The following is a 22,710-nucleotide window of genomic DNA, read 5'->3' on the forward strand; positions in this document are numbered from 1 at the left end:
ACTGCTTGCCCCACTGCTTGGAGGCTGCGCGAAAGACAACAGGGGAGGTGATTATAACTCCCTTCATGTTGCAAACTCCTCTGACTGTAGCAGAAATAAAAGATTATACTTTTATTTGTAAGGATAACAGCATTTGTGTGGTTCTCAACTACTGCCAGGAACTGGGCTACACGACTGACATTCATTCAGTTCCTCCTTGGCGAAGGTTTCTGGACCACCAAACATAGAGTAACCCACCTCCCCCCATTACTCTCCATACATCCATGAGTTCTATTTTCCTCACAGGACTTCTCACACTCTATAATTATCTTATTTTCTGCTTCCTTTATATATCATACACATCCATCCTTTAGATGGTAACCTCCATAATTACAGGCAGAACTTGCTTACTTATTATCATCCCTCTATTCCCAATGCCTAGAAAAGTGCCTGGCATCCAATGGACACCTTCTTTTATCATTTAATGGATAAGTGGTTCCATTTAAACCTTGCCACAACTTATGGGATAAGTACTAGTACTGACTTGACTTTTCTGAACGTGGACATTGAAGCTTAGAAAGATAAAGAAACTTGACCTAAATCACACCACCATTAAGGGGTGGCCAGTATTCAGACCCAACTCAGACTGGTGTTCTATCTGGAACTATTAAGACAATGCTGCCTATACGCCTAACCTTGACCTGCCATTCACTGCAGGAGCAGGGGAGAGTCTAGGTTGCTCAGAGTACCCCATCATGGCTCCCGAATGAGAAAATGCCCCTTGAGTATTAGTAGCATTATCCTGTTCTATAAAGGGCAGCACATTCAAGGCAGGACCCTCAGGTCTGTCTCTAAGAGTTTCATAGAAAGAGCTTAGGAATAGGGACAGAGGCTCATGCCGCACATCTCCCTCCTCAAGTCAAATATGGATATCCCAGTGGACTAAGACTTGCAAACCCAGATGTCCAAAATGGCAGCTGGAAGAACGTGTCTGCCATTGTAAAGCTAAGCCGGGTATCTGGAAACAAGCGTTTAAGAAAATCAGGAAAATGGCTGGGGGCTCATCATCAGAGAACTCAGACAGTAACCATGTAGACCTCACTTTAAATTGGGAAGGCATTTTCATTCCCCCTAAGTTAAATTGAACTTGAAATTGGGAAGCCATGCTCCTTTCCAAAGGCTGGTTTTCCCTGTGAAACACTGAGGATCATTAAGAAGGCGAGGGAAGTGCTCTGGGAATCTTCAGTCCTTTGTGATCTGGAGTCCAATGGGTCACTCCAGCCTTCCAGAGCTGGGAAGGGGACCATAATAGTAAAGGAGTAGGAGGAGAATATGAGTGTTTTAGTCTAATTCCTTCTTGCTATATGATCAGTTAAGAAAATGCCTGTTTAGTGGAATGTGAAATTCATGAGAATAATTATCTGCTCTATTCATAAGAATGGCTAAAAAGCTATTAAGTCTGCAACCATATTTAGCTATGATACGTTAAAAAGGGGAGGCACTTAATTCTTTTGTGGCTATTTTCTTTTACAGGGTTTCAGAATATCAAGGCTTTAGATTACTCACGTGATGCCTCAGTTTTAAAATACATACATAAGAATACGCACCTAATACTAAAATCTGTGTTGTTTATATATTGCTGTAGCAGCTTAAAATAACAATAAACATTTATTATCTCACACAATTTCTAAGGGTCAGGAATTCAGGAGCAGCTTAGCTGGTTTGAGGTCTTTCATGGGGTCATAGACAAGCTGTCAGCCAGGGTCTCAGTCATCTGACTGCTTGACTGGGCTGATAAGATTCACTTGCAAGATGGCCCCACTCACAAGGCTGACAAGTCAGTGCTGGCTGTTGACAGGAGGCCTCAGTTCCTTATCACGTGGATCTCCTCATAGGGCTACTTGAGTGTCCTCACAGCATGGTGACTAGCTTCCTCAGATGCTCATAATAGGACATGACGATACCTGCTTAAATAAAGCAGAAATGTGTTCTCTCATTTACTAAAAGACCTAAAGTAGGTAGTGTGTGATTGGCATAGTGGCTCCACTAAGTAATTAGGCACCCAGGTTTCTTCTAGCATTCTGTCCACCATCGTTATTACAAGAACTGAAGGTTACCTCTTTTTTCAACACAGCTACTAGAGACCCAGCCATCTGTCCACAATCCAACAGGAAATAAAAGTTAGAAGAGAAAGGCAAAAATGGGCACACATCAACTGTTCATCTCACTGTTCTAGTTTCCAGAGGATCTACTCAATAACTGCTGTTTCATTAGCCAGAAGGGCCACATCAAGTCATAACGGAAGCTGGAAAATTTATATCTCATCAGGCAAGCATATTGTCACGCCAAATAAAATCAGCTTTTGTAACTAAGGAAGAAAGAGAAAATGGACATTGGATCAGCAACAAATACTTTCTGTCATATCTGTTTTGTAGAGATCTCCAGAAAGTTGTGTTATGCCAGAATTTTTGCATGATATTTTCACAGATTGGCATAAATTTTTAAAAACTGGTGATAAAAGGTCAGAGTAGAGTAGAATGGAGAAAATTGGGTGGATGGGAAGTAACCACAGCAGAAGAGATGCCTTGTCTCTGGTAAAAGCATACATTATCCAGGGAATTATCTCATCATAAGGATCAGAAGGTTGCCATGTTCCCTAAAGGGTTTTAATGGTTCCAAGAAATGAACTAGAAAGGACAGGGGCTTTGTAGCACTAGCCCGCCATAAGTGGATTATCTCTCTCCAATGTGATTGGAACCATTTGAACATTAGGCTGAAATCTAAAGTTTTTTTTTCCATTGTCTCTCCCTGGCATTTACAGTAAAAGGCTGAATTCTCTGCCTAGTAAACTGTGGGACACTGTTGAGAGTGGGTGTTGGAAAATGATGCAGAAACAAACAGAACATTATTTATGCCAATGGAACAGTAAATCACCCTTCTTTTGCACCCAAATGACACACCTAGTGCAAATCAAAAGTTCTCACACCTCAGAAGGAAAATAATCCACGAGTTTCTCAAAGGAAGAAATTACCTACCTGCCTATACAGTGCCATAAATGTCCCCTTTAAAGTGAAATAATTTCTGAGCTCATCAGCACAAGACTTATGGTGAAAAAGCACCAATATTAAAATTTAATATACCCAATATTGTCATGTAACAATAAATCAACCAGTAAAAAGCAGCAAGCTTTTTTTTTTTCTGCTCCTAAACAGTTACAGTGCTCTAATTTGAATGGATGTTGGGTTATGATTATGGGTTATGATGGTGAAAAGTATGAATTTGTATCTCTATAGCAATCAGATGGGGTTGCACAGAGCACTTTATATAATACACAGTGCACTGCTCTGTCGGTGTCAACGAGTATTCGCTTCTCTTATTAATTCAATAGACTATAAAGATGACAAGTTTAGAAGCTGAAATAATGATGAAGTGAAAGGTTTGAATAGTTCAATCTTTCCGGCTTCATAGTGCTTGGGAAAGGTTGTCTAGTTCTACTCTTAGACATGGGTGTGTGGAAATCTGTTTGCCTATGTATTAGAAATAGAAGAAAATTCTAAGGCTCAAGAGGAAAAACTCTTCTAGTAGGTGAACTTCTCATCCTACTGTCTAAGTACAAGATTGACCCTGCTCAGACCATTTCCATCCATAGAGTTTGGAGTCAGACAAACCTGACAAATCCTGGCTCTGCCACTTCACAACTATGTGCAATCTTGGACATGCCACTAAATCTTCTCGAGTCTCAGTTTTCACCTGTAAGAATGTAGGTAAGAGGCAACCTAAGTTGCAAGGTTGGTGGAAGAAATACCTTACATGAAAGGGCTGAGCTTGGTGTAAGCACTGGATAAATGCTACCCCTGGCCCTTTCAGAATTTTAAAATCAGGATTCTGTCTCTACAGTCTGCATGGGTTCCCACCAAATAGGCATTTGACCTGCTTTCTTAGCTCATTACTCCTGGAAGATTAAATGCAGCCGTATGTAAACTGATTAATGGTGCAGGACACCTGGTAAGGTTTCACAAATGTTAGTGCTCATCATCATCATCATCATTGTGCGAGGTTGCTGGATTCTATCTATGGCGCTGCCAGAGATCATACAAATGACCTGACAGACAGATCCCTCATTATGGCATGAATGGGGGAGGGAGGGGAGGACTTACTAACAAAGTGTGAGTAGTGTAACTGCTAAAATACGTTCAAAGACCCTTTTTCAATCCTTTGAGTATTATAATTAGTCACAAAAAGACCAAACCAAGACCCCAGGAGGCCCTGGCTTCCTGAGCTTAGTGTTGTGCCCGGGTTCTGATTTATGCAAGTTCAAGGATGCAAAGGAACCAGTTAGGAAAGCTCAACTCCACTCTGGCCATAATCCTAGGGCAGACAAAAATGCCACCACCTCTCCTGGAAAAGACAGCCATGGCGGGAGTGCCTGGAGTCTCTTTGACAGAGCACAGCTTTGTGGAAAGAGAACACTCCCGAAGCTGTGCCCGAGCAGCACCTGGCCTGCATCTCCCAGCGATGATTTACAGAGCAGCCACACCTTCCGTCAGATGCAGAGTGGGACAGCAGCCGCGCCGCCATCCAAGCTGGTTTGTTAGCTAAAGATCAATCATCATGGCAGACAAAAATACAGTGGAGATTATAACACACGTGGTAAACGTGAGCGCCTTCCCAGAGAGGAAGATGCGAGGAGGGGTAGGGAGAGAAAAATGATGGATAGAGCTAAACAGATAAAGTTTCTTTTGTGGCAATGTTACATCACCCTTAGATAGAAAATGTAATTTATTTTCCCCAAGGCTGAGGACAGGCCAGGCAATGCTTTAGGGACCACTTTGCTGCTAAGATTGCGTTGAGTGACACATTTTTTCAAGCTCTTGGATAGTGAAAAGAAAAGCAGCCAATGATCACCAGAACAGGTACTCTTTATTGAGCACCAAGCCCTGAGCTACGTGCACATATTCTCTCAAGTAACAACGATGCTGAAAGTTAGTAATATCAGCCCGATGTCATACCTGAAAATAAACTGAGGGCCAGCAAGTCAGGAAGTTCACAGATGTTTACTGTACATCCATTATGGACCGGGCGCTGACTCTTCTCTATGCTAAGGATACAGTGGTGAATACGAAAGACACAATGACCCTCAAGGAGCTGACATTCTAGGAGGGAAAAGTAAAACATAAACACTTAAACAAATAGTATTATTTCAAGCACAAATAAGCACTATGAAGGGAAAGAAGTAGTTTGATTTGTTACAGAGTAATTTGTTAGGAGAGGGGCTACCACTTCAGCTAGAATGCTCTGGGGCAGAGGTGGTGACATTTAAGTAGAGTGCTCAATGATGACAGGTCAGCCATGAAAACACGATGGAGAAGGGCTTTTCAGGCAGAATGAAGAGAAAGGGCAAAGGACCTATGATGGAAGCAGAAAGAAGATGCAGAAAGAGGGCTAGTGTGGCCAGGGCGCAGTGGGCACCGGGAAGGGGGTGGGTGGGGCTACACAACGTATCCAAAGTCATGCAGTTAGGAAGTGGCAAAGCCAGAATCGTCACCCAAGACTGTCTCACAAGCTCATAGGCAGTCCACTTTTGCACACTGAAATACACACACAGCAATTTCCAGAGGAGGGCAGCCCCCAGGTTTGGAGTCTGCCTGTCCAGGTGCAAATCCTGACCTCACCCGGTATGACTTGTAGGACCAACTTGGAGGAAGTTAGTTACCTGACTTCCTTAGGGCCTCAGCTTCCTCACATGAAAAAGAAAAGGATCGCAATATTAATCCCTTGCTCAAAGAGTCATTGTGAGAATTGAAGGTAAACCATGTGAATGACTGGGTGACCGTTGAGCAAGTAGTGTTATTTTTCCTACTTCTATGGATTTTTCTAAAAGGAATGAAAGAAACATTTCCCATTCTTGCCCCAAGGGTTAGACAGGTCTTGGTTCCTGAAGAGTAGGCTCTTTCTAGAAAAAGGCAATAGCTTTTCCCAATTAAGGTGTGAAAAACCAATTCATTTCCCATTTCCTTGGAGACAACCCCAAATAAGACTTTGTTATTCAAGGTATGGTCTCATAAAGGACAGTGCATTAATCAGGGTTCTCCAGAGAAATAGAACATATATATATACATAGAGAGAGAGAGAGAGAGAAAGAGAGAGAGAAATTTATTATATTATAAGTAGTTGGCTCACATGATTACGGAGCCTAACAAGTTCCAAGATCTGCAGCTGGCAAGCTGGAGACCCAGCAGAGCTGATGCACCAGTTTGAGTCTGAAAGCAGGAAAAGACTGGTGTCCCAGCTTAGCAGTCAGGCAGGAGGAGTTTCCTCCTACTCAGTCTCTTTATTCTATTCAGGCCTTCAACTGATTGGATGAGGCCCACCTCCATTAGGGAAGGCAATCTGCTTTACTCAGTCTACTGATTCAAATGTTAGTCTTCTCCAAAAACACCCTCATAGACATACCCAGAATATTGTTTGACCAAACATCCGGACACCCTGTGGCCCTGTCAAGTTGACACGTAAAATTACCATCACAGGCAGTTAAGCTGATTTTTCTGGGGTGGGAGGGCTAGAGAGGATATGGCAGTAGCCTAATTCCCAAGAATCCGGATTCCCTAAGATTCTTTAGGATCGGTAGTAGCCTAATTCTGAACAATTCTGATTCCCTAGGATTGAGGTCAGGATTCCATAACCCAACACTGGTTTTGTATTTTCCCCAAGAAAAGACCCGAATCACGAGGACACAGTGCACTGAGGTGGCAGGAGCTCAGATGGGGTTGGTTGTAGGAATGGCTATGAAGTGTGGATCCTAAGTTACATGGCAAGGAGCGTCCCCATGGCCAGCCAGGCAAGGAGCAAGCCTGGCCACTGACGCAGCTGTCCAGATGTGAGGGACTCCAAGTTTCCAGGCAGTGACTATCCTCAGCAGAGACCCCACTATTTCATGTATAGAGGCCTCTTGCTCCTTTTTCCTGTACTGCTTTAGCCCTAGGGTCCTGGTAAAACCCAAGGGAGGGATAGACTAACAAGTTGGACTTTTCCACAACAAAACAAAATGCAGCATTAGGACCAGAGTTGATTTAATTTAGAAAAAAAAAAAATGTGGCAAATCTTCAACCACATGTACTTTGGAGGAATCTATACACATCAAACATAAAAAGTGCCTTAAAATAGTACCTGACCTCTGGAGAGAGCCTCAACAAATATTAGCTATGATGATTATTATAAAAAGTACAAGTGGTACAAAAGGTAGCTGTTAGTATTATATAAAAGTGCAACAAATTTCCCAGGTGAGACCTGGAACAGTCTAGGCCAGAATCAACTCTTCCTTAGACTTGAGTCTGTCCTGAGCAGTTCATCTGGAGGAGGAGAATTTAACAAAAAGGATGCTGTGGTTCTCCCTGTGTTCTCTATGCTTGAGTTGTAACCAGTGACAGGACAGGCCCTCAGTTGGTAAGTGTCCAAGGCAAATAACACTGCCCATATTATTTTTAAAACTGTTTTGCAAGTATAGTATTTTATCTCAAGGAAATCTTGATAAAATTGGTCAGTCTTGATCTGGAAGGAAAATTGAAGCAGCTCGAGGATATCAGGCGTGTGCCCTGAGTGGCATTGCCCGTGAGTGGCGAGCTGTAGTCCTGGGGGTGCAGGGACAAGAGATGCATGGACATTGCAAAGAATCCGCTTTGGACATCAGCTGGAAGAGGGACCTTTCATCTCTTCCTGTCTGCAGACTCCCTGAGCCATTCTAGTCCAAGGGCCTGGTCCTCCCCGCAGTGCAGCCCGATGGAGGGAGTGGGCATGACTGTGTTACAGATTACAGGGTGGAAGGGGGAAGGGTTCATGTGCCCACAAATCAATGTAGGTGGCCAGACCACCACCCAGGGGCACTTGGAGCAGATCTGCCCCCAGCAAACCAGGTGCAAACAGCTCCTTGCTCTATGCAATTCTGGCTGTATTTGTCCCATATTACATCTTCGGTATGTGCATTTGTGGGAAGGTGGGAAGACAATGCTAATTCTAATAGATCCCTAGATTCCACTGATTACCCTCATAAGCCTGTAAACTGGGCCCTGTGTCCTCTTAGGCTGTCTGGAGCCAGGTAGGCTGTAACTTCCAGGTTTTCTCCTTCATTATGTGTGACTGTCCAAAAGCAAGCCAGTTTCCCTGGGCTACCATCCGTGAGCCTTCCTCATATCTCAAGGTTTTAGGTAAGCACATTGAGTACAGCATTCCATTCCAGATAGGAGGGGTGTAGGATGGTCCAAAGGAGAGGAGAAAGAAAAAGTGGACATGGTGCCTACGTATGGACATTCCATTAGGATCTTTCTTTCATATTTTAATTATTTTTATGTGGGCAATATAGTCACTTGAAAAAATATTCCAGCAATACAAAATGGCTATTCAGTGAGATATGGTCTACTTCCGATCTCTACCAGCAGTTTCTTGATTTATTTCCCCAACAGTAACTACTGTTACCAATTTCTCAGGTATCCTTCCAGAGATATTCTGTCTACATAAACGTAAATCAATGATTGGAGTCTTTTAATCCATAACGCATGACTAATATTGACATTGAGGAAGCAGAACTTGAGATACCAAAGGAAATCACCCAAATTTGCCACATACAACTGGTACCTCTGGCACCATTTGCCCAAAAGAACTTTTACCTAAACACATCACAATGAACCCAAACAGATTGCTCCTCCGCAAAGGTGCAAAGTTTTAGTATCTGTTTCTTGAAAACCTCCTGTATTCCAGGTCCTGAACTGGGCACTTGTGAGCACATCTTGAGAGAAAAAGGGGTCCTTCTGAGCCATCCCCTGGACACAGCACCATAGGGGAGTGGCTCAGGTTAAATATGTTGGATAAATAATGAAAACAACAACAACAAAAATCTGTCTACACCAATCAGGGAGTCATTTTCGGTTTGAAATAGGAAACCTAAGCAAAACGCCTATTTCCCTCCTAAATGAGATGTATCTTCTCATTGCAGCCCCGCTATTTCTCCTTCACAAACAAAGCATCAAGAGGAGCTGTGAAGGGGACAAGAGGCCCCCGGAGGCAGGCGGGTCTCTGGGTAGCAGGTGCAGCCTGGGCGGGAGACGGAGGAGGCAGAGAACACTGTTGCTTGGCTTCTGGTACCATCTTGTATTTTCCCTGGTTCTTTTTCAATGTCTCATCTCTCCGCAGGTAACCAGATCTTATTGTTATTAATTATAGAAGGGATGCTTTGGAATGGATATACCAAATTTGTTAAAAGAAAAAGGAGCCCTTGATCAACATTTGACAAATGTGCAGTCAGATGTGTAGTTAGAAGAGGGAAAAAATTTTTTCCCCAAGAAGAGCTGATCAGAAGCAGGCACCATTAGGTAAAAGATAAAGATTTTACAGCAGCAGCCTCAAATCGCATTCCTGCTGGCTTTCAAACTGACCGATTCCTCCTTGCATCACCCTCTGCCCCCACGAATTTTTTTTTAATTCACACAGATGAACTGGGGAGGATGACGACTTTCGAAGGCCCCCCTTGGCCTAGAATTTTCCAATTCTGTTAAGTTGCCTTTACTTATAGACTCTATGCCAAAATAATCTTCTAAAAGAAATCAGCTTTGGGCAATAAATAAAGGTGTACTGAGTGAACACATTGTAAATCTTTGAAGAAAGCATTTTCCTATTTTTTTTTCTTTATTTCTAATCAAAACCCATGCCCTCATTCTCTTTCCATCCCCACGAGCACTGTCTTCTCTCTCAGACACAGTGGCTGTTCCAATCCTGGAGTGAATCAGAGGCAGGGAAAAAAATCGACCCTACTTAGACTCTCAGCTATCCAACAAAGAGGGAGAAAGAAAGCCCTTGAGAAACCTTGAAACGGGAAGGATGCAGTAAAACACAGCCTCTCCTCCTCTTCACCCACCGGTCTTGAAGGCAACTGCATCATCCTGGCTGCTTTTAGGGAGGTAAAGAGGAGGCTGTTTACTTGAATGTTTTACTTAGATCCCATGAAGAGCAGAGGATGGGTTTGAAATCATTATTGTCACTACAGCCCACCAAATCGTCATCCCATAGATTGCCCGCTCTGTGCCAGGCACACGCAGTAACAAGGGCAAAAAGGTGACAAAGACCAAGTGCTTGGCCTAAAGGAGTTCTCAGTCTAATGTCAGAACCAGCTCAGAGACAGACATGCTGCCATATACTGCGTCTAAAACAATGACAGTGTATGGGTAAAATTCTGGGGAGTGTAGAGGAGATTTCTGTGGATACTGCTAGGCTCTGAGAACCTGAAGGGGTATAAAAGAGAATCCTCAGTCACAAAGCATCACAGTAGTTTGTAAAAAATGAAAATGGGGCAGAACAAAATCTAGCAAAGAAAAGAGTTTGAAAGAGGAGAAATAAATGGGATGGTGAAAAGAGAACATAGAATAAAACCTGCGTAGACAAGGTAGAGAGAGTCATGTCAAAATGGCCACTGATTGGGGCTGGCCCAGTGGCCTAGCAGTTAAGCGTGAGCACTCCACTTTGGCAGCCCGGGGTTCGCAGGTCTGGATCCCAGGACGCACCGGCGCACCGCTTGTCAAGCCATGGTGTGGCGGCATCCCATATAAAGTAGAGGATGATGGGCATGGACGTTAGCCCAGGGCTAATCTTCCTCAGCAAAAAGAGGAGGATTGGCAACAGATGTTAGCTCAGGGCTAATCTTCCTCTCTCACACACACACACACACACACACACACACACACACACACACACACACAAATGGCCACTGATTTAAGAAAACATCCAGGAGATATAATGTAAGGAGACCAAAGAACCCACCTGTTGTAAAAGGGAACTCAGGTTACAAGGTCTGGAGCATTGGGATGTTTGATCCCACAGTTTTGAAGATGAGCCAGAGCCCTCCAGTCAAGGGAAGCAGTGGCGCCCCCTGATTAAACTGATCCAGAGGAGACCCTGCAGGCCCTGCAGAAGACATGAAGATCATCACTGTCCTCAGAGAGCTCCAGAGGAGACCCTGCAGGCCCTGCAGAAGACATGAAGATCATCACTGTCCTCAGAGAGCTCCCAGCGCTAATAAAGACAAAGCACACTGGTGCTATGTAATAAGAAACAACTGGAGGTCAGACACCAGTGCTGAGAGGCCTTGAGGTAATAGTCACGGAAGATAGCCTTTTATGACTTCTTGTGAGTCTCTCTTCCTTACCGATGGGCTCCTCCAGGGCAGAGAGTGTATCTTCTTTATTCTCTGAATTTTCAGGACCTAGACTGTAGGAACACTATATTAAATGTTAAAAACATGAATAAGTCACTTCATAGTTTCCACAGGGTTTTCCTCAATATGTGCACAATTAATCCCCCCATTTAAACCCCACCAGTTAGGTTTTAGAAATTCCACTTTAAAGTGGAGGAGGCGTGGAGAGAGTGAATGCCTTTTCTGAGATTATACAGCTGGGAAATAACAAAGCCCTGTGCGGCCCATCTTCCTCAGCCACCTCACTGTTCACCTTCCACCACCATGAGCACATCTACCCTGTGGAATTCTGACCATGGACTATGATAGGCCCTCAATGCTCTGCCTTCCCCCATCCCTCCTCGTCTCCGCACATTCATCAAGCAGAAGTGAACGAAGCTTCTATGTGTCAGAGATGGAGCTAGGTGCTGGACAAACTCAATGAATCAAAGCCCCTGCTTGCATGGAGATTGCTTCCTAGGAAGGAGACCAATAATAAGCAAGAAAGGACATAAATGAACAAGATAACCTGAGCAGGTGATAAGAGCTGCCAAGAAAATAAAACCCAGGGTGGGATAGGGAGCGATGGGGGAGGCGAGTGCCATTGGGTTGTCCAGAAAAGGTTCTGAGGAGAGACATCTCAGCTGAGACCTGGTGAGAGAAGGAAGTGACCCTGTAGAAACCTGGGGTGGAATGTCCCAGGCAGAGGGAACGGCATACGCAAAGCCCCTCAAGTGGGATGAGCTGCACATACAGGAAGAACAGGAAAGGGGTCGATGTGGAAGGGGCATGACCAACCTGAAGCCCTACCAGCAGGGATTCTGAAAGATGAGGTTCCCAGGTTTCAGCTCCCACAGAGAAGGAAAATGGTCTTGTGTTTCCATCAGACTCTCCAGCACGGGGGCAAGAGTAGAAGTAGTCAGAAGGTTACTGCAGTGGCCAGATGGGAGAGGACGGTGGCTTGGATGAGGGTGGTAACAGTGGAAATAGAGAGGATTAGAATGATCTGGGACACATTTTGGAAGTAAAGTCAAGAGGGCTTGCTGATGGGGTGGATTTGCTCATTATTGTCACTGCCTAGAATGTCCACTCCCTAGTAACCTTCTACCCTACTGGTCCTCAGGTGTCACTGTTTTTTTAACTTTATTGAGATTGAATTTATGTAGCATACAATTCACCCAGTTAAATATGTAATTCAAGGACCTTTACTATATTAACAAAGTTGTGCATCCATCACTGCAATCAATGTTAGAGCACTGCCCAAAAAAGAAACTCTGCAGCCCTTAGCCGTAACCCCTCAATCCTCGCTTTTCCCCCAGCTCTAGGCAAACAATCATCTATTTCCTTCTCTATAGATTTGCCTATTCTGGACATTTCATATAAACGGAATCATACAATATTTGATCCTTTGTGACTCGCTTCTTTCACTTAGCATGAATGTTTTCAAGATTCATCCACGTTGTAGTATGCATCAGTACGTCACTTCTTTTTAATGTCAAATAATATTCCATTGTGTGGGTACCACATCTTGTTTATTCATTCATCATTTGACAGACATTTAAGTTGTTTCCACTTCAGAGCCATTATTGATAATACTTCTATGAACATTCATGTACAAGTTATTATGTGGACCTACCTATGCTTTCATTTCTCTTGGATATATATACCTAGGAGTGGAATTGCGGAATCATATGGTAACTCTGTGTTTAACCATTTGAGGAACTGCCAGGCCGTTTTCCAAAGTGGTTGCACCATTTTACATTCTCACCAGCAGTGGTTAGGGTTCTCAGGTGTCACTTTTGAAGCATTTCTTCATCTCTTCTTTGCTTATGTGTTACCCAAGCTGAGCTAGATGCTTCTTCCATTCTCTTCAGTACCCTGTGCAAATCCCTATGACAGTTATTTTCAAGCTGTCCTATCCTCACTGATTTTCTTAGGTCTCTGTGGGCACCTTTAACAGGTACTCTCCTTTACCCATTCCCAATGTCTAGCATAATTCCTGGCACACGGTTGATTTCCAGTTTCCCCCATGATTGGGTCAAAGAGGCAGTCTGAATTAATTGGAACATATTCTCGTATATTTTTGAGCCAGTCAACAAGAGGTCTGAAGTCTTCAGGGATGCTCAGAAAAATAAAAACAAAATTTGAAAGCAAGCTGCTACAGAGCTGAGGCAAGAGGGACAAAAATTATCCACTCCTACAGTAATGGCCATCCAACAGATGGTATAAATGAGTAATTTATATAAGTGTGTAATTTACAAGACATCTACGCCAGTGCCCAGAATGCTGATTCAGAGAGAACATGGGTGAGTAAGGAGATTTTTATGGAACATTGTGTGCAGGTTTGTGTGAGATTTGTAGTATGGGTTTCTCAGCAATCACTGATGGCTTCCCTGGCCACTCCCAATCTCTAGGGCTGAAAAATATGGATTCAGACAGGATCCCAATAATACACATTTAAATAATTATTTCATATCTGACAAGCCCTACTCTTTGGACGTGATCACATGATGTTTTTCCCTGGCCATCCCAGTAAACCCAGATGGGCAAATAATCTCTTAAAAAGCTGTCGGTGTTTAGGAAAATCTATTCGGCTTCCACAGCGTAGCACTTTATGCATTTCCCCCTCTCATTCTTTATTTATGAGGCCACAGTTGCATGGAAACAAGATTACAGGTTTGTCCAAAAAGTATTCTTAGGCTTAGGGCTTCCTAAGACTCTTCTAATTATGGAGACAATCTTGGGACTGATGAGAAGCTCAGAACAGAATGCTAGCTCATCAGAAATAAATCAATAAGTTAATAAGCTCAGGTGCTAGGGCCAGCTCCACCACTAACTCACAGTGGAAATCGCATTTCTAAAGAATGTTTTGTCATGCACAACAAAAGGATTGAACAAAAATAGCAGTTCCCAGCATAGAGTTCTAGGATGGTGGAACTCCTCAAAATATGCTTTTCAGTTTTTAAAATTTATAGCAAGTACAAACATTCCCTGTAAAGGCCACCTAAATATCTAAAACTTAACATTTCCAATTGACATCTAATAGTGTAAACATATTCCAAATACAACTCCTGATTTTTTCCCTCCAAATCCACTCTATCCCAGTCCATCCACCCTCACTCAAAAATGATCATTCACATAGCTGTTCAAGGCAAAAATCCAGCAATCGTCTTTGATTTTTCCCTGGCCGTTATTCCCCACATCCAATTCATCAGGGAGTCCTGTCAGCTTTACTTTCAAAATACATCCCAGATCCATCCATTTCTCTCCATTCCCATTGCTTCTGCACCAGCCTACACCACTATGTATTCTCCCTTACCTGGCCTAATCCATTAATCTCCAGACAGTTTCCCTGCTTCCACAGCAATGGATTATACCATGACAACCCATTCTCCACACTCCAGCCTGTGACTACACTGCCTCAAACCCTGCAATAGTTCCTTTAGCCTTTGGCATGAAATCATACTCTCTACAGTGGCCTACAAGCCCTCCCTCCCAACCCCACCTCCTTCTATATCCCCCCATCCCATTAGTGTTTTCCATCCTTACTGGCCTTTCTATTTCTAGAAAAGCCAAGCTCTTTCCCTCTTCTAGGCTGTACTTGCTGTGCCGTCTTCCTGAATCCTTCCAGATCTTAAAGAGCTGACCTCATACCATTTGGGTCTCTGCTCAGATGTCACTTTCTCTAGGAGTCCTTCACTCTATCTAAAATTGAAAGAGCCACTCTGTCTACCATTGCCCATCATTGCCCTCTCACAGTCTTTATCTTCATTTCATTTATTACTATCTAAAATTAAATTAGATGTTTTTAATTAATTTCTTTCTTACTTTTTGTTTACTTTTACTTTACACTAGAACAATGTCTGGCCAAAAGTTCTTTCAACTCGGTTATGAACACTGAGTCTCTTGGGCTGATCTAAACTCTGATTGGCAGTAACATATGGCTTTGATCTTTAAAAAGGAGAAAAAATATTTGATAATTACAGTGATGACAGCTAAAATTTATGGATCCCTTACCAAGTGCCAGGCATGGTGATAAGTATTTTGTGGGCAAATCTCATTTAATCCTCACAACAAACTTATTACATAAATACTTCTGTTAGTCTCACTTTATAGATGAAACAACTCCAATGCAGAGAGACTCAGCCAAGTGCCTATGGGCATTATGAAGGAAGGTGAGAGGACCAGGATTTGAGCCCATGTTGTCTGAATCCAAAGTCTATGCTTTAATTGTCATAGTATTCTGCCTCTCTGAATCATTGCAATTTAATCAACATTTTCTCCCTAGAATTAAGTTTCTAGGCAATAAAAATAATGAATACATGGTGCCAGCCCCATGGTTTAGTGGTTAAGTTCAGCGTGCTCTGCTTCAGTGGCCCAGGGTTAGTGGGTTCAGATACTGGACGTGAACATACACCACTCATGAGCCATGCTCTGGCAGTGACCCACACACAAAACAGGAGAAGGTTGGCATGAATGTTAGCTCAGGGTTAATCTTCCTCACCAAAAAAAATAATAATAATAATAGTAATGGATACATATCATTATCTGAAAAAAACTCAGAAATATTTTTGAACTATTTAAAAGTACTGGAGTCCAGCCGGCCCCACACTGGGGTTCCTTAGTCTAACAAGGCAAACAACTGAATTGTTGGCACCCCAAGTTTCAGTTAACAATCAACCAAGTTCACAGCCACCATTTTGTTAATTTGTTCATTCACAGTGAGAAAAGAGCTGTCAAGCAGATACATACGGATGTTGGAGGATCAAGCCAATATTTCTCTGTAGGCAAATCCACACGGGGAGCAAGATTATAAGCAGAAGTTTACTTGGTAAGGATGGAATAAAGGTGGGAAAATGAGTGTAAAGATGCTTATGGCTGATGCTCCCAGCTCCTCTGGGGCAGGTGCTGGAGGTGGATAACAGATCTAGACAGGCACTGCCTCGCTTCAACTTCTTTGTGATAAGTATTTTTTTGTTGCCTATGTCAATACCTATAGTCAATTTATCATCACGTCTTAGCCTGGAAAACATTTTATTTCTAAGATGACTGAACTTTCCTGCACTGATTTGTCAGTTTTATAGCTTAACTCTCAGAGAACAATTCTACCTATTTCAAATTCTTGTGAGGCATTTTGTGGGCCCTCTATTCTATCTACAGAAGAGGATTAGTTGAACGAAAATGGGAGAGAGAGACAGTGAAAGCTCTCAGCTGGTGATCTAGGTCACTTCTAACTCTCAATTCTAAGCCTTAAATAAACAAGGAAAAAATGTTTTTTTTTTCCCTTTTTCCCCTTTTCCCTTTAGAGGTTTAAATCTGACACCAGCAATAAGGCATCCTCTGCTTATAATTCTATCTTAATTCATCATTTACGATGGTTGATCTTACAGCATTCTCTGTTCGTATCGTAATGAAGAGAAAAATTGTTGGGCATTTAGGGCAAAGGTTTTGCCAACTGCTATTGCTTTTACATCAGGATTGCCTGTGAGCATGTTTTGTCCTTGCACTTCTCTCCCTAACCCACCACATGAATTAAAAGCCATAGGGAACCCAGCAGAAACATCTCAAGCAGGGTTCTGATTTTCAGTCAGTCCCAGAGCCATGTCTTTGGGTTGGCCTCGGGGTAAGTGTCCTCTGTCCCATTTTGATCAGAGAACATTTTCTCGGTATTGGCAGTACATGGGGAAACAAAATCCTGGAAAAGAGGTTACCCTCTGAGAATTAAACTAGTAAAACACACGGTATGATTGCGATTAGCCATCTGTGAGCATAAAGCAAAAGACAGCCTGTAAATGTGTCACTGAAGAATTTGCAGACACCCAAACCTCCAATAAAGATGATGGGAAGAATCTCAGGGAGATGAGTCTGGAACGTGACAGCAATTTAGAAAGCAGAAAACTCATCAATTGCAGTGTACTCTGCCTAAGAAAAGCTTGGGGAGGGGGTGAGACTGCCACTCCAGGGAGCATTCAACACATCCTCCCCAGGAGTATCGCCATCCTTAGCCAGCGGAAGAGACAGAGCCCCAGGAAAAACACCCTGTATCTTCCTGGAGCATTGATTTTGCATGAAGATCTTGGGGAAATTATGTTAAAATAAACATGAATATTTTATAGAGTAGATAACTAGAGGGAACATTTCGTGAACCTTGAAGTTTATAATTGACAAGGAGAGAATATTTTTCTACTGCTTTCCCCAAGACCCTTCTGTACACAGATAGGAAAGCCCTGCCTAAAATGTTTCCTTGCTTGTTAGTTTCTTTGTTGACGGTTGCCACAAATTTGCTCATCCATTCTCTCCTTTTCTCCCTCTTTCTCTCTCTCTCTCTTTCTCTCAAGCACTGACCAGAATTGTCAGATCAAAAGCAAGAGTTTGCTGCAGGTCCAAGTTACCCAAATCAAATCCTTGCCTAAAATTTCCATGTGGTGTGCCAATAGGGATCCAGTCAGAAGAAGAAACCACACTGGTAATTTGAATGGGGAAAATTTAATATAAAGACTTATTAGTTAGTAACAAGGGATCAATGACTATGAGGTAAGGAGCGTGTTGAAGCAGTAATGGGCACAGGGGCCAATCTGGCCACGCCCATTCAGTTATGTGTCATCTATGGCTGCTTTCTCACTACAACATCAAGTTGGGTAATTATGACAGAGACCAATATGACTCACAGAAACCAGTATGACCCGGTTACAAAGCCTAAAATATTTACTCGCTGGCCCTTTACAGAAAAAGTTTGCTAACCCTGCTCTAGAGAATACAAGGAGAGCAGATATAGGCTCTAGGGCTGACATAGAACAAAGAGGAATAATCTGAGAAAAAACCATCCCACCACGCCAGGCTGAGATTCAGACCTGGTGTGACAATGTATGGTTAGGGCCCTATGGAGGTAGGAAAGATTAACTGAGGCGCCATAGGCCAGTGCTGGCAAGCTGGAAACTGCCTGCCGGGGTGTGATGAGACTCACCAGGAAGTCCATTAGGGTGCCACCAAGACTCACTAGGAAGTCACCAATGGGTATCTGCGAAACTCACTGAAAGGTTTGTGTCACTGGGTGTCCCACATGCCCTTGGCAGTCTGGCACCACAGGAGCCAGAGATTAAAGTCCACTGGAACCGGGAAGAGAAGCCCCTTCCTCCTGCAGTGTCCCTCTGGAGTCCCCCATTACAAAGCCTGATATCAGAGAATTGGTAAATAAGAAATGTTTACGGGGTACAGCTCCAGTATCACAAAGCAAGGCAAAGAAGCATAAGTTTGGAGCTGAGAAGCAACAAATTGGGCACCAAAACATATGAAATATGTTAAAAGAACTGTAACTTCATAACTTCTGTCGAGTATTTCTATTGCTAGATTGAAAAGATCCAAAAATTAGAAATGTGGTTTATGTTAAAATGCATGCGTAAGTCCTCCGTCTCCTGAAACCCACAAAAATGACAGTAAAAGAATTTTTTTTAAGTATAAAATTCAAATGAATAAATACAGTAGGAGGCAAGCCTAAAGAAATTTTAAAAATTCAACAATGGAGAAGAAGTAAGTGACACGGAGTGGTGGCAGGTATGACCAGAGATGCCCGCAGAGGGATGTGAGCCACTTCAACCCACAGAGACTTTGAAAAGTGTAGAATTTGGAGGCAGCAAGATTCATGAAAGTCAGGGGTGAGGAACAAGGCTGAAAATACAGGACAATAGTTTGCTCAGGCTGACATTACCAAGTATCACAGACTGGGTAGCTTAAACAACAGAAATTTATTTTCTCACAATTCTTGAAGCTAGAAGTCCAAGATCAATGTGTCAGCAGAGTTGATTTCTTCTGAGGTCTCTTGCCTTGGCTTGTAAATAGCCATCTTCTCCCTATGTCTTCCCATAGCTTTCCCTCTATAATTGTATGTGTCCAAATTTCCTCTTCTAATAAGGCCACCAGTCATATTGGATTAGGGCCTACTCTGCGTACCTCATTTTAACTTAATCACCTCTTTAAAGACTCCATCTCCAAATACTGTCACATTCTGAGGTACTTCAACATAGGCATTTGGGGGGGTACACAAGTCAACCCATAACACAGGAAACTGTCAAAAGTTTCTTTGTGGAGTGGTTGGCTCCCTATCTCCTCCTTCACCTCATGAAGCCAACCAACTACCCACAAGGATTGTAAACACACACAAACACACATGAAGGACCAGTGGTTTATTTTCAGAAGAAGTCAAATGAAGGGGCCTCAGAAGATGAGTCAAAATCCAGGCAAGAAAGACATCAAGAGTCGAAAGCAGGAGTTTAAGTGAAACTTGTACTTCTAGAAATAGGCCTTATAGGCAGGAAATTTGAGAAGTCTTCTTTTGAGAAACCTAAGATCCCCAAATAAAAGGCTGCCAAATCCTGATATCAGAACTACAAGTAGCTGCCAATCCCAATATCTTGAATATTACTTATGAATATGTCCAATCTACACTTTCAGCACTTCTAATCAGCTTTTTAATCATCACTATTAAATGTGAATGGACAGCCAGACATTTGGAGAAAAGCATCCAACATGAGAAGAACCCAAAACACGGCGAAAGCTTTAGACATTTGGGAAGAGCCCAAAATATAACTGGAAAAAGCAGGAGGAGAAGGAGAAGATGAAGAAGAAGAAGAAGGGGGGTGGAGTGAAAGAAAGGAAAACTATGAGCTGTAGTAAGTAAGCTAGAAGGAATAAAATTGGAGAGATAAGAAAAGACATTGCAGATATAAGAAAAAGATGGGATGTTGTATAGGCAAGAGTGGAGGAGGAACAAATAGAAAAAAATGGAAAACTGTTAGTCAGAATACAAAAAGCAACCCAAAGATTGGTAGATGAAATTAAGAAATGTTTCAGAAAGTAGGGCAAATAAAACAAAAAGATGAAACTAGGAGGGAAAAAGATAAGAAACATAAAGCATTGACCCAAGAAGCCCAACAATAGATTAATAAAATAGAAAAATATGAAGAAGTTATTTTCAAATTCATAACAGAGAATATTTCCCAAAACCCGGGATATGAGAATTTCCAGATTGAAGGAACAGCCTGCTGTGTCTAGAACAATGATGATAAAAAGCAAACACACAGTTTCTTCATTATAAAATTTCAGAACACCAGAGAGTAAAAGAAAAGAATTCTGTAAATTTCCTTCAGGGTGAGAGGAAAGGTCATTGACAAAGGGTATGGAATGGGATGATATCAGACTTCTTGACAACAAATATGGAGCTTAGAAAGCAATGGAAAAATGATTTCAAAATTGTGAAGCACAAAAATTAACTCAAAATGGATCAAAGACCTGAAGGTGAGACCTGAAACTATAAAACTCATAGAAGAAAATATAGGCAACACACTATTTGACATTGGTTTTAAAGGAATCTTTTCGGATGACATGCCTACCTAGACTAGGGAAACTAAAGAAAAAATAAACAAGTGCGACTTTATCAGATTAAAGAGCTTTTATAAGACAAATGAAGCCAGAATCAAGATGAACAAACAACCAACCAGCTGGGAGAGAATATTTGCAAAACATACATCTGACAAGAGGTTGATCTCCATAATATATAAAGAACTCACACAAATTGAACAACAAAAAAACAACCCGATCAAAAAACAGGCAGAGGAAATAAACAGACACTTCTCCAAGAAAGATATACAGATGGCCAATAGGCACATGAAAAGATGCTCAACATCACTAATCATCAGGGAAATGCAAATCAAAACAACACTAAGATACCACCTCACACCTGTTAGAATGGCTATAATCACCAAGACAAAAAACAACAAATGTTGGAGAGGATGTGGAGAAACAGGAACCCTCATACACAGCTGGTGGGAATGCAAACTGGTGCAGCCTCTATGGAAAACGGTATGGAGATTCCTCAAAGAATTAAAAATAGAGATGCCCTATGATCCAGCCATCCCACTACTGGGAATCTATCCAACGCACCTGAAATCAACAATCCAAAGAGACTTATGCACCCCTATGTTCATTGCAGCATTATTCACCATAGCCAAGAAGTGGAAGCAACCTAAGTGTCCCTCGACTGACGATTGGATTAAGAAAATGTGGTATATATATACAATGGAATACTACTCAGCCATAAAAAAAGACAAAATCGTCCCATTTGCAACAACATGGATGGGCCTGGAGCGTATTATGTTAAGTGAAATAAGCCAGAAAGAGAAAGACAAACACTGTATGATCTCACTCATATGTGGAATATAAACCAACACATGGACAGAGAAAACTGGACTGTGGTTACCAGGGGCAGTGGGGGTGGGGGGTGGGCACAAGGGGTGAAGGGAGTCATATATGTGGTGATGGACAAACAAAAATGTACAACCCAAAATTTCACAATGTTAGAAACCATTAAAACATCAATAAAAAAAAAACTTGTGAGGCGGGGCCAGCCCAGTGGCATAGTGGTTAAGTTCACGCACTCCACTTTGGCGGCCTGGGGTTCGCGGGTTTGGAACCTGGGTGCGGACCTACGCACCGTTCATCAAGCCACACTGTGGCGGCATCCCACACACAAAAATAGAGGAAGACTGGCACAGATGTTAGCGCAAGGACAATCTTCCTCAAGAAAAAAGAGGAAGATTGGCAACAGATGTTAGCTCAGGGACAATCTTCCTCACAAAAAAAAAAAAAAAATTGTGAGGCAAAATGATTTGCAACCCAGCATTACATACTCAGCCAAATTATCAACCAAATATGAAGGTAGATTAAAAACATTTTCAGAAAAGCGAGATTTCAAACACATTGTTATCACTGTGAATGACTTCCTACATATCTGGGAGCTTATGCTCTGGCAAAGTGAGGGAATAAACCAAGATGAATTTCCTAGGAAACAGTGGATCCAACACAAGAACACAAAAAAAGAAAGTCCAGGGTGAGAGCTGTGCAGCAGGCCTGAGTGGCAACTCTTTAGATGGAAACATAAGAGGGGAAGCATTTGGAGAGAGGAACCCAGGAAAAAATAATTAGTTTATAGGTTATTTTATTTATTTGACCATTTGGAAAATAATATGAATGGATGTATAAGAAATACAAGGGAGCATGAAAAAAAAATTAAACATAGGCACAAAAAATAGGCAAAAGAAAAAGTGAGGAAAATATTAACTCTAGGGAAAAAAAACAGAATATATACGAGAAAGAAGGTATAATTATGATATCATTCTTGGTTATAAGCAGTTTTTCATAGTCATAACGTCAATCAAACTGTTGATTGGATCAACAGTTTTTATATCATTTTAATGAGAGTGTAGAAAGAGAATGTAGGTGGAGTGGGGGTGGGAGGCAAGCGAGAGAGCTAAATCCTCATCTATCATAACAGAGTGTTAGTGCATAATATCTAAAATTGATAAATTAATAAATGACAAGGCACAGATTTTATTTAGAAATATGGAAGTAAGTACAAGAAAGCAAGAACTGAAAGAGTTGCAAGTGCTCCTTACAGGGAATTGGCCTGGAGATTTGGGAACGTTTAGTTGGGGACTTCTGGTTTTCATGACAAGCCATTGAAT

General features: G+C 42.1%; 1 long non-coding RNA gene across 1 annotated transcript in view; it reads right to left on the minus strand.

Annotated features, from left to right (window-relative positions):
• Positions 1-22,710, minus strand: part of LOC131421003 (uncharacterized) — a 66,060-nt gene that overhangs the window by 38,487 nt on the left and 4,863 nt on the right. The window contains exons 2-4 of the long non-coding RNA XR_009223731.1: positions 11,168-11,229; positions 10,783-10,926; positions 4,989-5,132 (exon numbers count right to left, since the gene is read on the minus strand). This is a non-coding gene — a long non-coding RNA (uncharacterized LOC131421003). The remainder of the gene's footprint in view (positions 1-4,988; positions 5,133-10,782; positions 10,927-11,167; positions 11,230-22,710) is intronic.

The sequence above is a fragment of the Diceros bicornis genome, chromosome 24 (assembly GCF_020826845.1).
Source record: "Diceros bicornis minor isolate mBicDic1 chromosome 24, mDicBic1.mat.cur, whole genome shotgun sequence".
Taxonomy (NCBI): Eukaryota; Metazoa; Chordata; class Mammalia; order Perissodactyla; family Rhinocerotidae; genus Diceros; species Diceros bicornis.